Source organism: Petaurus breviceps, unplaced genomic scaffold (assembly GCF_028583685.1).
Source record: "Petaurus breviceps papuanus isolate PSGF00001 unplaced genomic scaffold, PetGlider_PUasm1.0 90808, whole genome shotgun sequence".
Lineage (NCBI taxonomy): Eukaryota > Metazoa > Chordata > Mammalia > Diprotodontia > Petauridae > Petaurus > Petaurus breviceps.
The window spans coordinates 11431496-11450298 of NW_027187349.1; positions in this window are offsets into that span (position 1 = coordinate 11431496).

Genomic DNA, 18803 nt, shown 5'->3' on the forward strand with positions numbered 1-18803 from the left:
TTCGTTAGCAGGATGAGTATAATACTTGTGTTATATCAGCATGTATTTACGTGCATGTACATACACACATATGTATGTACACACATATATACATACATACACACAAGTATGAACTAATTCAAAGGTTTGCTCATTCACTTGCCCATCTTGCTGCCAGGAAGATTTAACTTCATGTCCTATCTCAGACATGTACTAACTATGTTACCCTTGGCCAATTGTTTAGCCTCCTCATCTGTAAAATGGGAATAACAGAGCCTACCTCACAGGTTTGTTGTGGAGGATGAAATAGATTAACATATTGCTTTAAGGTTTGAAAAGGAAATTGTATAAACACTAAATACTATTATCATCATTACCAATCAATCATTAAATATTTGTCTATTATGTTTCAGGCACTATGTTGACCATCAATCACCTATTTTTGTAATATGTTGTATTAGGAGCTAGAGTGACATAAAGTTTAGCTAAAGCATTGTGCCTGATCTCACAGAGCTTCCAGTGAGATGAGGCCCATGAACATTTACCTATAAAGTCAGTCCTGGGGCTTGGTAGCAGAAGAAAGAAAAGACATCAAAAGGAGGTGGACCATTTGGCTTTGCATGGAGTTACCATGGCCCTTTTTTGTAACACAGAAATAAAAATTTACCAAAAGGAAACCTCGCTACAAGAAATAAATCAGCCTATGTCAAAAATACATTTGTGTATTTTCTCCTTGCTTTGTGTTCATTAATAGTACTGTCTTGAAGCCTAACAGTCACTGATGTGATCTGGTGTCGATTTGCAAAAGCAACAGAAAATCAAAGCAAGAAAAGCACAGAGAAATAAGCATTCACACAAGAGAACTAGTAATACATGGCTTGTATGCACATGCTATTAATGTGCAAAAGCTCCCTAGAGTTCAAACATTAAATAATAGCATACATGTCCCTAAATTAGTAATTCCCAAAGTGAGAGGAAAATATTTAAATAGAATCAGTTTAATTTCTCTCTTAATTAGATTTTAATAGAATTTTTTAACCAAAACAAGTTATCACTATTTGGTTCCTTCCATTTGACCCTACAATCTAAATCCAGGTCCCAATATTCTATTGTCCTTGTTAGATACAGGATGAATTCAGCTTTCCTCTATCTCTTACACTGGCTTTCCTCAATGCCTGGAATATCTTTCTTTTCCTTACTCCTACCTCAAAGAGTTTTTCTCTTCATTTAAATCGCAATCCAAATACCATCTTCTACATGAAGTTTTTCTATTTCCCCCTAGCACCCTCCTTCCCATAATACATTGTATTTAATAGTTTGTATATATATATTTACCACCTTTATATTTATGCCCTCCACAATTTATTTTTACTTGTTTTCTCCTCCATTAGAATATAAGCTCATTGCAAGTGGAGATTGTTTAATTCGTTGTATTTGTATCCCTAGCACTTAACGCAGTGCCTGGTACATAAGAGGAGCTTAATCCTTCTGACTGATTGATGCAAAGGTGAGTTCTCTTTGCTTATACTCCCTCCCAGAGAAGACAAATGCACAACACAACTCTGCATATTTGTACTCCTTTCCCTTCCCACATAACCCCATCCAAACTGAAACTAGGCTAGAAAGGGCAAGGCTTGGGGATGAGTTGGACAGAGTAAAAGTTAGAGGCAGTCTGTTTGCAGAAGTACTTGCATGGATCAATTCTTCCCCCTTCTATACTTTACCTTACAGTTAGAACAAGAGTCTGGAAATACAGGGCTGCAGCTTTACCGTAGGTCATATTTATTTGTGCAAGTCTTATCCTCTTAGACAGTAAGCTCCTTGAGGGCAGCAACTATATTCTTTTTTCATCTTTATATCTCTAATATTTTGCATATTGAATTTACTTAAATTTTTAAAAAATTGAATATCTTATTATTTCAAATGAAAAACTCCTACTCCTTAGATACCTTTTACTTTGAATTCCATCTTTATTTTGCAAGTAGTCTTGGAAGGCCGATTGGTTGTTTTATCTCCATTGATTTTTGAAAAAAAAAACCCTGAGAAATAGGGATTTGACGTGATGTTCAGGGGAATGGAAAGCTGATGAAAGAGCCTGGAATGGAATAGAGTCATTGACATTACTTAGCTACTGCAGGACAACCTGTCTTTTGCATGAGAAATTTAAATAGCATCATTATAGCCTCTGAGTATCCCTGAGATACTTAGAGACCTGCTTTTCCATCATAATGAATCCAATTAAGCATTTATGATTGAAATTATGCTGGAAAAACTCATGATGGCTCATCCACTGCTCACCCTCTTATGGGCATATAATCTGAAGAAGCAATGATTAGATAGTATCAAAGACAGGAAAATTATTGAAAGGCAATTTTCTCCCAGCTGATTGGTTACAAAATGTGAAGAAGGAAAAAGAATATCAAAATGCCAGCAAGCAGTTCATTTCCACTGTGTCTAAAATTAGAGACCTTCTCTAGAGCATACATACATTGGTACTATAACATTCATCCTCATGTGCCCTCTCAAAACAGATTTGAAAGGTCAAAAAGAAGCGAAGAACTCTCTCTCTAAAGGTACAAGAAAGCCAAGAACACACTTTCAGAATGGCTTACCAATTTTTTTCTTCCTCCTTTCTTTCCTTCCTTTCTCTCTGCTTTCTTTCTTTCCTTCCTCCTTTTCTTCACTTTTCTTTTTCTCTTTCCTTCCTTTTCTTTTTCTTCCCTTCTTTCCTTCCTCCCTTTCTTCCTCTCTGTCTTTTCTTCTTTCCTTTCTTCCTTTTTTTCCCCTTCCTTAAATATGTTTATTTCAACCAACATGAATGCTTTCATAATATTTAGGGGCAAACCAAGGATATTGCTGTTTTTATGCTCTTGCCATTGTAATTGGCAAGAAAATTACACATTAATTATTTTGCTACATGCTGGTAGGAAGCATCTGTAGTCTGTTCTTACTATAAATTTGTTTTCTTACGTCTTTTCACCCTTTCAACTATTACATTTTTTATAAAAAGTTGGCCTATCATAGTAGGCAGAAGCATTCTTTTAATGATGAATTTTCCTCCCAACGTTTTATCACCTTAAAAAAGCCAGAGTCCTTTGAAGCATTTGATGAGATCTCGCACTTGATAAGAATTCTCCCTTTGTCTTCTCTCTCATAAGCTTGGGAATCAAAAAATACCTTCTCTCTCTCTCTCTCTCTCTCTCTCTCTCTCTCTCTCTCTCTCTCTCTCTCTCTCTTTCTCTCCCCCCCCTTTCCTTTTTCTCTTTCTCACAGATAAAGATCTTCATCTCGTCCCAGCTCCATCTATTTAGGTGGCCTGTTAATCAATTTTCCTAGAAACATTAATGCTAATCTCCCTTTGTCTTCCCATGGATTAGTCAGAGGCCTGACTGTTGATGCCTATTCCGTACAAATGTCAGAAAACTTCAGATGTAAAAATCCCTTTGACATAAATTATAAAAATGAAAAGGCCATCATAGGGGTGCTTTGTTTTTAACTCTGTGTCCCCTGTGGTTATGTGACTTGCACAGAAGGTAGGGACATTTAAAATGATTCATTGGCCACTATCTTGTTTTAAGGTTGAACACTGTATTGAGCTAGATATCCTTTTGTCATGTGTCAAACTTGATCAAAATCAGCACCCATTAAATGTTCTCATGGAGCAGACTTAACAAATGCCAAGTAGTCAATCAGCAATAAAACATCACTTTGTCCAGTCAACAAAAGCAGAAACCATGGAAACCATCAGTTCTTAATTAGAGGTTTGAGACAAGTGGCTCTTAAACTTTCTCCAACTGTGGCCCATAAAAACACAAACCCAGTTACTATGTTCCCCAACAATCCATACTTGACATGTGAAATAAGCTTGCCACAGTCAATGAGAAGACTGGTGCTAATTTTGAGGAGGCATCAATACAAGTTGTCAGACTGAGAGAGTAAAAGGAGACGTTAAATGTTTACTGTGTACCATGCACAGTGCTAAGAACAAAACAAGTGAGCAAAACTGTCCTTGCCCTCAAGGAGTTAACATTTTAAGGGAGGGAAGACAATACAAAAAGAGGAGCTGAAAAGAGAGTTATTAGTGTAAATTTCAGGATCAGAGGGAAAATAGCCACAACAAATACAAGTTTAAAAAAAAAACACAACGAATCTAGGCAAGGCCTGGAACTTAAGAGAGCACAGGCTCATATTCTGGAGAGCTAGATATTTAGTATAATTTACGGTTAGAAGGCAGTCAGAGAAGTGGATGATCCTTAGTGAAGACAATAGGCGGGACCCTCAGTTACCTGACTGCACCTGATAGAATCTTCTCCATTTGACCCTAATTTATAGGTAATCTCTATGCTACACATGGGCAGTTAGGTAGTATAGTGAATAGGGTGCTGGGCCTCAAGTCAGGAACTCATCTTCCTGAGCTCAAATCTGGCCTCAGACACTTACTAGCTGTGTGACCCCGGGTGAGTCACTTAACCCTGCTTACCTCAGTTTCTTCATCTCTAAAATGAGCTGAAGGAGGACATGGCAAACCACTCCAGTATCTTTACCAAGAAAACCCCAAATGGGGTCATGAAGAGTCAGACATGGCTAGAAACGACTCACCAACAAAAATTTTACAGATGTACCTGTTTTCCCACTGTATCCTGAAAGGATTCCTATAGATCAGGAATTCTAACCTTTCTTCTGTTATGAATTGCTTAGGCATCCTGGTGAAGCCCCTTCTGTGAATAATTTTAAAAACATAACAGGAGGAAATGCTAAATTTTAGGGGACAGCAAAATGGCTTTCTTTCTGCCTACAAATGGCAACTCTGGATCACCAGGATCAGGGAAGGAGAAGGTAGGAATTTTCTTAAAGCTTCCTGGATCCCCTGAAATTTATCTACAAACCCTCTTGGTAGTCTATGGACCCCAAGTAAAGGATACCTGTTACAGACAATGGATCATGAAAGTTCACTGAAAACTTCTTTGAGAAAATGTCAAGGTGAAAATACTGCTTTAAAACATATCATGTTCACATGGAAGAGAGAAATCAAGCCCTAAAGGAATTAAGAGGGCAAAAAACAGGGAGAGCTATGAAGATATACAGAAAGGGAGAAAATGGTTTAATTTTTTTTTCTAAATAAGATTTCTATTAAGCCATAATTAAGGGAACATTCACTTTAAAATATTTAGAAATGTATAACCCCTCCCTTCCAAATAAAGGACTGACAAGAATCACCAAATAATTGTGTTACCTGATTAGTTACACAAAGTACAACTAACCCTGGAGATAAGAAATGCTTGCTCTCTTTGTTACATACAGCCCGGAGCTAGAGAAGTACTTGAGGCTTCCAGCGCTGTTTTTCTCAGTGAATTCCTAGCATCTTTACAGCTGGTAACAGTTTTCTCAAATTCTCTCATGCCAATGAAAAAGTGGAGCAGGCCCAACCAGTGACCAAAAACCATTCCAATTCAATAATCCAATTACTTTCTTTAGTTCTTTTTTCCAGAACTGGCTTATTTTATGATTTAGGATAATGTGAAAATGAGAATATGTTACTCTAAAGTATATTCTATTATGACATATTACAAATGATACCTTTTATTAGAAAAGGACTTGAGCATTTAGCATAATGATTTTTAGTACATATCAATCAATCAACAAGTATTGATCAGCAAGCACCTAACAGTGCTGGGAATAGAAATATAATAATAAAATTGTAGTATATTAATTATTATAATTAATAGACAATTAAAATGTATATATAATACAATTATATTATAACAATTATGTTATACAATATATAATCATATGATTATGATTATATATTATATAACAATGTAATTAAAAATACATATCCTTGCTCTCAAGGAACTTTTATTCTACTATAAAAGGAGCTTTCATTCTACATATACAGAAACAAAATAATATTCAGCGATAAAGTATATCTATGTAAACTCATTTGAAATTATGTATACTACCTCTCTCCTAAACAAGTTTCAAGTCACTTGTGGTATAACAGCACCTAGAGGCATCATAAAACCAGATACACATGGAATCAATTCTTCATTTCACACCAAGGAGTGCATAGTCTCTGAGTATGGACATAGGGTAGCTTTTTCTGCCTTCTTCACACAATTACTCCTTCAGTTACTTTCAGTTAAATGATTTTTCAGCAGCTCATAAAGCCCTACGTGACTTTAGGATCCATTTTTTTTTAATATAGTGGAAACAATAGCAATCCCTGTACTTAACACCAGTTCCCTTGACTGAAACTATAAATTATAGCCCTAAATCATGGATTTTTAATCTTTTTCGTGTCATATAGTCAAACCTACAGACTTGGTTTCTGAATAATTTTAAATGCATAAAATATATAGGATTACAAAGGAAATTATATTGAAATGTATATATACGTATATGTACACACACATATATATACAATCAATCAGCATACATACATATATGTATATACATATGTATGTATGTGTGTGTATAGAGTTCCTAGATGTTGACTCTGCCTTATACAAAGCTAATTTCTGGGAGGGCCATTGGTTGTATTGTTACTTCCTAAAGATAGGGCACAGAGAAGACATGGGTACAAAGTTTAGAAGAGAAGAAAGGAGCAGAGAAAAGATATTCTCAGCCCTCACTCCCTGACAACAGAGGGCCTCCTGGGGGCTTATACGAACTGGGAGCTGGGGAATTTGGGAATTCTAGGTGACATAAGAGAGTAACTCAATATGGAGAGAACACATCTGATTCTATATAGAATTCAAGTGTTTACAGGAACAACCCCTGTGATATTTACCCCAGTTAAAACAGTTAAAGAAAATAGATGGCACATTTATCAGTGTAGGGTTGAGAGTACTCCTGCCATTATGGTCAGTGCTATTCAGCTGGACAGGCCGCTGGCTGATAAATGAGTTAGACCTCACTGGCTGATTGACTCGCACACATTCTTATATTTCAGGAAGTACACATGCTGGAGTCAGGACTCTGCCCCTGCCACCTGGCAATATGACCTCAGAGTTCTTCCTTCCCTGCCTCTTCCTACTCAGACAGAGGTCAGTGCTAATCCACAGAAGGCACAAACTACATTTATCATCTATACCCTGGTTGCAGCAGAATGATGCAATTATATATATTTTACAGCCCTTTAAGGCTTGCACAGTTCTTTCTTCATAAGCATTCTACAACAGAGACAGTAAGAGTGTTATTGTCCAATTTTAGAGATGAGGAAACTGAAGAAGTTAAGTGATTTGCCCATAATGCCACTAAGTTTATGAGACAGGATCTCAGACCCAAATCTAGGCCCAAACCCATGGTGCTATCCATGCTGGCTCATGATATGAACCTTGCTGCTTCTATCATTTCTTGTTGAAAGTCATTTCAGTTATTTTTTTTTTCAAAACTGAATGTTTGTTCCAAAGGAAAACCATCAAAAGGCCATAACAGTTTTTTTCCTCAATAAAAATGTTCTTTAAAGCTAACTTCCATCTTTTCTAAAGTATGTAAATGGACACTTAGGGGAGAAATATAATCTTGGAAAAAATTCTGGGTAAAGATCATTAGATTTCTCACTCTCTGTTTCTCTCTCTCTCTCTCTCTCTCTCTCTCTCTCTCTCTCTCTCTCTCTTCCCAACTCCTTCCCTCTCTTTCTCTCCACCTTTTCGGTCTCTCCTTCCTGATTTTCCCCTCTCTCACCAAACTTCCTATCTCCTACTCTCTTCCATCCTCCTCTTCCACCCTTCTTTGGGATTTCCCCCTCTTTTCCCATCCTCCCCTGTGACCTTTCTCACCACCATTCTCCTCTGTGATCTCCTCTCTCCCCCATCCTCTTCCTCTTCTATGCTCCCCTCTCTCTCACCTTCCTCTTCCATCCGACCAGCCTTCATCTTCCACCCCCTTCACTCCTAACTACCTTTATCTTCTATCTCTCATCCTCTCGTCTCTCCCTCCCCCACACTTATTTCTCACTCTCCCTCTGCTCCCTTTCCTCTCCCCCTTTTTCGCTCATTCATTCTTAGATTTGTGCCATTAGATTTTTCTGAGTCTGAAAACAAAATTGCTTAGAATTCCACACTGTGACAACTCATCATAGTCTCCCCTTTCACTAAACACATTAATTTTAAAAAGCAGTATAATTTATTCAGGAAACTATATGTGGGAAGCAGGAAGAATGCTGTTTGAAGAGTAATTCACTTTGATTAGAGACAATGGTGCTTTGAACCCAGCAGGTGGGCTTGCAATGTTGACCACTGCCCATCCTGGGACAAAACAAGCAAATCTCTTGTATAAAGGTTGGAGGTAATTTAGTTTCCAGTTTCCTGATGAAGACTCCAATGCCCTAAGAAGCTGGCAGGAACAGAATGTTAAAGGTAGGGGATTTTGTAAGGAAAAAAGAACCAGGAACCAGCATCCTAGCCTCACAGACAAGTAGGTCTGTAAATATATCCAAAGAATTATCTGTGGTATTTTAAATTAGTCCATCAGAACAAGGCTTTCTGGCCATTGGACAATTAGCTAAAAGGCCCAACACAAGAGATGGACAACAGGGTGTATATTTATTGGTTACATTGTCTTAATGGTTTGGCTACCCAACCAATGTAGGAATTGAGCCATTGAAGATTTCATTGCAATTATCTGGCACACAGGAAACTCGCCTTTGGGTGTGATTACACAGAAGCAAGAACACTGAACAAATTGAATCTGACTCCTTTTCAGTTCTGTGAATCTTTGGATGGATCACAAAATAATTTCTCATGCTGAGACACAGTGCTTTTCATCAATCCTATTTACTTTTACAATGAACACTGCATATGACATTGATATTAATATAACAGGGAGACAGACATTCACTATATTTTTTTTACTGAAACCTAGAAGATATGAGGAAAGCCCCAGGAATGTTGGGTTGACCCCTTTTTAGTAGCATCTGTATGACAGAGTGGAAAGAACCCTTACTTCACACTTGACACTTACTGTGTGACCTTGGGCAAGTCACTTAACCCTGATTGCCTTGCCAAAAACAACTTCTTACTTTGCAATCAGATGATTTGAGTTCAAAACAGTATCTCTGTCATTTGCTACCTGTGTGATCTTGGGTAAGTCACATAACTTCTCTGACCCTCAGATTCCCTGTGAGATCCCTTTCTGCTTTAAATGTATGAGCCTGTGAATTCCCAAGCATACATGGACAAACATCACACAGGATGGGCAGATGAATATATGCTGTGAGCATGGATACAGTGGAGCATAATAAATATTAGTCTGGAAATATAATGAACTTTCTGGTGACTGATTACATGGTCCTTTGTAGATACCATGCATTTTCCTACTGTTGTTCAATCATTTTTTTCAGTCATGTCTGACTCTGCATGATCCCATTTAGGGTTTTCCTGGCAAAGATACTGGAGTGATTTTGCCATTTCCTTTTCCAGACCATTTTACAAATGAGGAAACTGAGGCAAACAAGGTTAAGTGGCTTGCTCAGGGTCACACAGTTAGTAAGTATCTGAGGCTGGATTTGAACACAGGAAGAGAAGTGTTCCTGACTCCAGGCCTGATGTTCTATTCACTGTACCACATAACTGCTCAATGCATTTTCCCATATATTATATCATTTGAGTTTAACAATAACATCTGACCTAGGTCAGGTAAGCATTTAGCTTCTATACAGGTTAAGTTTGAAGAGTTTTCGAATCATTGATCCCATCAGACTTTTGTGAGTCTGAACACATCTGGCTTTTATTCAAAGACCTAAAAAGAGTATGGAAAACAGGACACATCTTCAGAAGTCACTATCCTTATGACAGCAAAGTGACTGTAGTCATTAGGCATCCATAACAATTATCCACTTCATTCTGACTCAAAAAATGTGGCTCATTCTCCAGTGTAGCTATGGCCAGGCAAGTTGCATTGTGGTTATATTCATTAGGATTTTTCAACCTTTGAAATAAAAGGATAACTGGTAACTTAATAGGCTGCTGAGGCTAGTTACTAACATAGGGCTTGATGACCATATGTTATCCATCTCTTTTAAGGACAGAGCAAAAGGAAATAGGTTTAAACTGAAGCAAACCGCATTTAAGGGAAGAATGGAATGCCCAGAAGTGAGAAGCCTAAGGGAGATGGTGGAATTTCATCTATTTAACTTTAAAAATAGAAGGCTCATTTTCCCATTATTTTCAGCCAACCTGAAGAGTGCTTTGTCCGGCTTCCTTTCCTAAGGATAGGGATATGTAGCATCTTAAGTAGATACTGCTCTAACAGTCATGATCCTTTCTTGGGATAGTGATGTATTAAAAAAAAAATTCAGAGCATGACTTTAAAAACTCTTTGCACTGGCTGCCTCTGAAGAGATGCTTTTTGATAGAAGAACATTGCCAGAAAGACATGCAAAATATCATGTACTGCAAGCAGCAGATCTCATGGGCAAGTAAATCATGTTTCAAGAGAAGTAGCAAAGAAAATGAAGGTATATGGACAAGCCTTGGTGATTTATAGTGGAGTAACCATATGGACATGTATCTGCATCAGTATTAATAAAACCTAAGAACAAATAGAAACTAATATAACTTGTAGTGATTGCCATTTTCTAGTGCATCAAGCTTTAACTCATTCTAGCTTTTAAAGTCCTCTTGACCCAACCCTGAACACCCAAACTTCCTCTCCAATATATATCCTCTGATCCAGGCAATCCAATGTCTTCATTATCTCCTAGAGCAGCCATCTGGTTCCTAACTCATGACTTTGCTCATGATGTCACCTGGCTCCCATCTTCCAGCCTGGGGTATCCTGTCCATTTCTCTCTGCCTCTCCAAATACTATCTGTATTTTAAGGACTACCTCATTTTTAATGAAGTCTTCCCCAACAAATTTGGTTCCTTACTAATTCTTCGTCTAACATCCCCAAATATTTATAATTAAAGGACCATATGCCTTAGCACTAGATGGCATATTAGAGATGATCTAAGTATACCTAGTAGGCACTTGATAAATCATTTTAATTTGATCTAGTGCAAAGCTAGCTCTTGTTTTACAGTTAAGGAAATTAAAGCTCAGAAATGTCAAGTAATTTGGCCAAGGTCACACAGGTAAGAAATAGCAAAACTACTTGGGATCTGAACCAGGTCCTCTGTCCAGCATATTTGGGTCCTTCATTATATTCTGTCTTTTATTGTCCTCTAAGCATTGGGCTTAGAATCAGAAAGACTCATCTTCATGAGTTCAAGTCCGGCTTCAGACACTTAGTAGTTGTGATTCTGGGCGAGTCACTTAACTCTGTTTGCCTCAGATTCTCATTTGTAGAATGGGTTGGAGAAGTAAATGGCAAACCATTACTGTATCTTTGCCAAGAAATTCCCAAATGAGTCAGACTGAACAACAAATTCTTTCACGTAAGTTTTGTCTTTTCAGTTAGAATATGAGGTGCTCAAAAAAACAGGAACTGCTTTCTATTTTGTATGTTCTACAATGACTATCAAAATGTTGAGCACATAGTAGGTACTCAGCAAACATTTGTTGAATTGAATTTCTGAAAGCAGTCAGAACAACTAGCAAATTTAGAGGCAGTATGGCAATGAGTATAGAGAGCTCCTTGAGTTAGAAAGACGTGGATCAAATTTTGATTCCATGACATACTCACTTTGTGACTTTGGACAAGTCACTGAACCTCTGTGTCTCAGGTGATTCTCTAAGATGATAAGTTACAGAGAAAGCACCTTATTGGTATCATAATGACATATTATCATGACCATACCAAAGATATCCCGAGTTCTGGTATCTTTTGGCACAATCATAAGACTAAGATATGAATATTTGGATGATGTGTTTGGAGTATGAAAGTCTGGTTAATTATAGGAGCATAGAACGCTTTATTAGATAAATCCCCATGTACTTAAAAAATAGCTTTATTTGAAACTTTCCAATAAAAGCAGAGAATGCTTTAATACTTGAAGAATGTGTGATTCCATCAGCGTAGGCAGTTCCTCAAGACAAATCACAACCCCTTTATAACTTAATATATACTCTTGAGTGTGACTGTGACCAAGGAATTTATGCACAATCTAGTGTTGAACCATATTCATTTTAGCAAGGCTGGTCTTTCTACAGTCTAAGTCTCAGTCCCAGCTAGGTCTGCCACAGCTTGTCTTAGCAAGCTGGTCTTAAATTACTCCTTAAATTACTTCTTGGAATTCTGCGTCATCTTCACATCATGATAAGACATAGGAGGTGAGCATTAGTGGGTATAGGAGGATTCCAGAGACTATGAAGAGTAAATATGGTATGAGTGTGATATATTATTCACATTTACCTAGCATTTTACCAGTTATAAAATACTTTCCTCACAACACTCCAGAGAGGAAGGCAGTAAAAGTATTATTACCCTTATTTTGTAGAAGGGGAATCAGAGGATCAGAGAGATTAAGTGATGTGCCCAACATCACCCTGTAAGTGCCCAGACCATGAGTTGAACCCATGTATTCTGACTCCAAGTCCAGTGTCCTTTCCATTATACCATACTGCAAAATAAAACTGAGAAGAGAATGGAAAAGTAAAGTATATCATCTACCATGTTGATGTCCAGGTGTTGGCCTGGTTCAAAGTGCAGCTAGAGGTGGAATAAGGAATTGTTGCACTGGTAATTTGTTGCTCTATTCTTTCTTAATGTAGAAGGCTCTCCAAGGGACTCAAGTCTTAAGGAAATAAATATATTCCTTTATGTCACTTCCCCTTCACAAACACTACTCCTCTCTATTTCTATTATAAGAAGCTTTGGTTCTACAGCAAAAAGATCAAAATTAGTCACACCTCAAAAAAAATGAAATATAATCCATAACCAAGTAGCCCACAACATCCAATCTAGTGGGAAAGCACCCGAATTGAAGTCCAAGGTCCTGGATTCAAGTTCTGGTGTCATAATTTACTAAGTGCTTGAGATTTGGCAAATCTTGTTGACGTCTATGGACTTTAGTTTGCTCATTAACTTACTAGGGATCATAATACCTGTTCTGGTTATGTCATAGTGACTTGATATGATAGATGAGCTTTGAAAGCAGGAAAATAATATACAAATTATTATTGCTGTTATTATTCTTTTTGGGTTTTGTTTTGTTTTCTTTTTGGAGGGGGAAGGCAGGGCAATTGGGGTAAAGTGACTTGCCCAAGGTCACACAGCTAGTAAGTGTTAAGTGTCTGAGGCCGATTTGAACTCAGGTCCTCCTGGCTCCAGGGCCGGTGCTCTGTTCACTGCACCACCTAACTGCCCCACCGTTAGCATTCTTAATAGGTATAGTAGATGGAACATTAGACATGGAGTTAGGAAGATGAGTTCAAATACTTTCTGAGACACTTATTAGCTGTGTGACCCTGGGCAAATTGCCAAATCTCTTAGCCTCAGTTTCCTCATCTGTAAAATGGGGATAATAATAGCACCTATCTCTCATAGTATTGTTGGGAGGATCAAAAAAGATAATATTTACAAAATGCTTTGCAAATCTTAAAGTAATAGACAAATGCTCACTATTATTATTACTATTTAATACATACTACAGTATCAACAATAGTAGACCATACAATTATATTAAAGGTATTATGCTGGGTATCATGGGAAATACTAAATATTTATCCCTGCCCTCAAGGAATTCATAATCTGTTTTATTAAGTCATTACATTAAGAAGGAGGGCATTACAAGTGAGAATGAGGTAAGCATTAGATGTAGATACCATATCTATCTCTGCATAAGAGGGGTGGTTTACACCCCAACTCAACATAATCATAGTGGGGCTAGGGAGCTATATTGAAATCAATCTAAAGGTATAAATTTAGTGTGAACCAGCCCTTAATCAATTTCAGAGAAGTGAAGTGTTTTGATCCTTGAATGAAGGCTTGATGTAACACAAGAAATGTCTTGTGAGATAAGCTGAACCAAAACACCTCTGAGTCTTCTGGTTCCATAGAAATGGAACATTCCTGAAAGTAGGCCAATTGGGTAATGGCCAAGTCAATGGCCAAGGACTCTGGAGAGGGAAATCATTTTTAGAGGGAGGTAGGAGAGACTGAGTTTCTTTTTTCTCCGCCCTGCCACTTTACCCCCACAATGAAGACAAACTAGAAAGTCAAGGAAAGGACTTGACAAGGATGTTGACCCTCAGAGCCTAGGAAGAAAAGGATTCCCAGAGATCAGGAGCTCTGAGTATCCCCTGGGCCACATGTCCTTTTTCAGTTTGTACCTACTTTCCCCTGGGACCTTTTGTACGCACAAAGAGAGAGTGCCCCCTCAGTCTTTACTATTGTTTTGTTGTTTGGTTGTTTTTTTCAGTCATGTCAGATACTTTTTGATTTCATTTAGGTTTTTCTTAACAAAGATACTGGAGTGGTTTGTCACTTTCTGCTGCAGCTCATTTTGTAGATGAGGAATCAGAGGCAAAGAGGATTAAATGACTTGCCTGAGGTCACACAGCTAGTAAGAGTCTGTGGCCAGATTTGAACTCATGAAGATGAATCTTCCTGACTCCAGGTCCAGCACTCTACTCACTGTACCATCTAGCTGCAACATCTTTACTATACTTCCTTAGTAAATACCCTTTCTAAAGCCTCATTCAGTCTGGCTAATAATAAGAGGAGAGCACACCAACAGGGGCTCCTGAGCTATGATAATACAAAAGGCTCCAGACCTTCAGTGTTACAACTAGAACCCTGTAAGGAGGAGTCAGTAGTCAGCCAGTCTCTGGGGACCTGCCCTATTGATTTGAATAGAAGTTGGAGGATTAGCCCTGGAGGGGGTAAAACCTCTGCATTATTAAAAAAAAAATCAGTGGATTGTTATGCTTGAACTAGCACTTCATAAATAAACATCAAGGGGAGGCCAGGTAGCACAGCGAGTAAGAGCACCGGCTCCAGTGTCGGGATGACCTGGATCAAATCTGGGCTCAGATACTCAGCACCACACCCAGAGATAATAACTGGCCGTGTAACCTTGAGCAAGTTACTTAACCCCAATTGCTTAAATAAATAAATAAATAGACATCAAAAGCCAAAACCTATGAAGTAAGCCCACCTTAAGTAGGAAAACTGCCTCAGTAAGAAACTTCCTGTAAGCAACAGATAGAGTCTGGTCTCCCCCTCTACACCAAACCAAGGCTTCTTGCCAGTCCTGTTCACAACCCAAGTGATGCTGCAGAACCACAAAAAACTTACATAGATGGAAGAGAACCCAGGGCTTAAGGATCAATGAAGCCAACTTGATTTGCTTGCATTTAAAAATCTCATATTTTCATTGCACTTCTTTCTACCTTTGCATAAAGAAACTGACCAGTCCAATAGTACCAGAGAACTTAACACAATCTAAGCCAGTTTTTCATTGCCATCTCTGCAGACAAGGAACCTGGAAGACCTGCTCCACGAGTCAGCACCTATGCCTATCTTACTCAGAGGATTGCAAGGTCATTGATTTAGAATTAGAAGGGACCTCAGATCCAGGTACTCCAACTCTTTTATTTACAGATCAAGAAAATTAGGCTCAGTCAGGTTAGTAACTTGCCCAGGGTCACACCAGTAATTCTCCTTAGAGGAAGAACTCAACCCCAAGTCCTCTGACTCCAGAGCCTTCCCTAACTTCATGGCACCAGGATCCCATGTTTTTCCTACTGTATGTAGCTGACATCAACTCCTTTTGCTAATCTATAAAACAAATACTGCTAACTCCCTTTTTCTGAATATAATCAATCATCTCAAAGTTGAATATAAAAGATAATTGGCAATTGACTTAGCAAATATTTTTAATCCTATGTGAATAATTATGGGAGATAAAGCTTTCTCTCTTTTCCCCTTTATTGATGAACTAGGAACAATAAATACTTTAAAATTACTATTAAAGGACTTACAAACACAATTCACTTTCTGATTATCCTATTACTGTTGATTCACTAATTTCCTTCAAATATGTCTGTTCTTTAGCAATTCAAAAAGTATTTATTAAGTGCGTTCTGTAGTGTCAGGCAGTAGGGATTTAAGACCAAAAAAGAGAATCCCATTCTATATAACTTGCTTTTTGGAGGGCAATTGGGGTTAAGTGACTTGCCCAGGGTCATTCCTATATAACTTTAGGATTAGAGGGTTTTAAAAAATATATTTTCAGTATTTTATTTGATCCTCAAAACAACCTTCTGAGTTACATAGGGCAATTGTTATTATCTCCATTTTATATAGGATGAAACTGAAGACTAGACAATCTAGATCATCCAAATACTAAGTAGAAGAGTCAGGCTATAAACCCAGGTCTATTGAATTCTAAGTCCAATATTTTATCCTCTGTGCCATGCTTTTATTTTATATGATGGATACTGTTGATGCCAGAATATAAAGATAAATTACTCCAAATGGTATTTCAAGACACTCTGAGACAATCTATGTCACCCAAACAAATGTTAAGGGAAAATATGCATCCCTGATTTGTGGTGGATTCCTAAATCTATGGCTGTCTTTCATAGTCTGTGCTAAGGATGGGTACTTAAAACCAGCTTCTACTCATACAACTTAGAGGTATTTATGACTGAGCATAAAAGCTCAAAGAGTGTTTTTTTTTTAAATAATCAAAAGTTGAATTACACACTGGTAGAGACCCTGATTACTGATCTATTCTAATCGCCCTACCTTCAAATAAACCCACTTCTAAGTTGCCCCGAGTGCAAAGCAGCTTATGCTGGTCTCAAATTTAATCGTTTAGCCTAGTTTCATTAGCATACTCAAGAAGATGTACCAAAGAAAAATGTTTCTATTACTGCTAGAAGCTTGCAAGAAAATGTTTATAATTGAAGGCATAAACAATTTAAACTGTAATTAAAACCTCTGAATCTCTCTTCCTCCATGCAATATGCATAAGCACACACATTTAAAACATAAAAGCTTCAGATCTATAAAATGTTATATACATGCATGTACATTTCTTTTTAATTAGAGAAGAGAAAATTGAAAACCAAAGAAAGATCATATCAATGACCATAAATTGCACAATGAGTCAATGGGAAACACAGTTTTTGTTTCCCAAGGTTCCTTACTGCAATCATCAGACCCAATTTTCTCAACGTTAGAAATGTGAAATATGTCCTAAAATTTCCTCATTACTCCCTTATGTCAATCTCAAAACTAATCAAGCTGTTCTCTCAACTGTGACAAGTCAGACTTAGTTTGGTATGAGTCAATAACTCATTCAAGGACAATCTTTGACTCAACTATTTCTTTCCATTAATCTTATTGATAAGCTTCCCTTTTTACTAACACTGCTTCACTCCCAGGGAAATCAATGTCCCCCAAACTCATTATACTACCATAAATATCACTGGAGCACGTTGCATTCAGAGCCAAGAAAATGGGGAACAATAATTTTAAGAGTTATAAAACTTGAATAGACTTAAATCATAATTTAGAATTAGGTAGCTTACCCCACTGTGTGGCGGACAGTCAGGTAGGGTGGGTGGCAGACTGAGACGTTGGGTGTAGGGGGAGAACAACAGGAAGCAAAGTCACTTTGCTCTCTCTAATCCTTAAGGCTGATTCATGTATGTTGTTACTAACATACCTGGTCCCCCATATCTGAATGAAGTGACAAGGTGTTATACCCATCTTTATTTTTTTTCTGAATTCCTATTATGTTTATAATCAGTTAACACAAATTTGTACATAATTGTTAGTTAAATGTTTGAAATATTAGCCTTGTCTTCCCAATTCAATTCAATAAATTGATCTATGTTGTTATCTCAGAGGAAACCAAGGTCTATGAAGATTAAATGACTTGTCAAGGTCATGTAGCCAGTAAATGACACACCCAAGATTTGAACCCAAACGTTTTTTTGCATTTCCAATTTCTTGGACACATAAGTGCTCTCTGAATGCCTACTGGTAAGTATGTAGGTTACTAATATATTCCTTTTGATTGTGAAGGAACCTCATATCCAGGGTGGTAAGGATGCTGAGAAATCGAGGGTGTCAGAATGAGTGGAGTGAGAAAATATTATGCTCAGTGTCTAGGAAACCTACCTTTCCCTGTCCTTAAATGAGGTATGATCTTTGAAGCTTGGTTACCACCTACTATTTCAGAAGGATGTGAGATGAGTAGAAACAGAAGAAGGGGGATAATGAAGGTCAGCAGAGAAGCAGAGAAGGAAGGAAGTTCAAAGGAAGATAAAAATTGGAGAGTGAGACTTCACCCCATCCTAGCATCTATCCATGGAGTGCCACTTGAGAGAACTGTCCACTGACCCTTAACTATGTCTCTGTTAGCAGGAAGAATCAAGTCTTCAGAGATGGTGGGGTTGGTGATGTTAACTTTTAAAAGCATCTTTTAGGGGTGGCTAGGTGGCACAAAAACTGTGTGACCCTGGGCAAGTCACTTAACCCCAATTGCCCTCCAAAAAGAAAAAATAAAATAAAAGTATCTTTTCCTAATACTGTATTGGACTGAAAGGTGAGCAAACAAATAAATTTGGGAATGTGGCATGGTAGTCACCAAAATCCATTGCCATATTCTTGAACTTGGACATGGTCTATATGAATACTAAAAAAATCCCAAACATGTTACTTTTACCTGTTCTAAATATCCCTAGAAAGGCACTAACATTAGCTTTGAATTAAATCTTCTGTGCAGTATACTTCATTTTAATTCAAGGAACATTTATTGAACAATTACTCTGTGTAAGAGACACTGTGCTAGGCTCTGAGGGAAGATATATAGATGGATCACATACACAAATATCTCCAAAAGAGATAGCCTATATCTTTGAGGGGAAGATATTATTCTCTGGAAGGATAAGAGGACTTGGTGTTTGAATTGAGTCTTAGA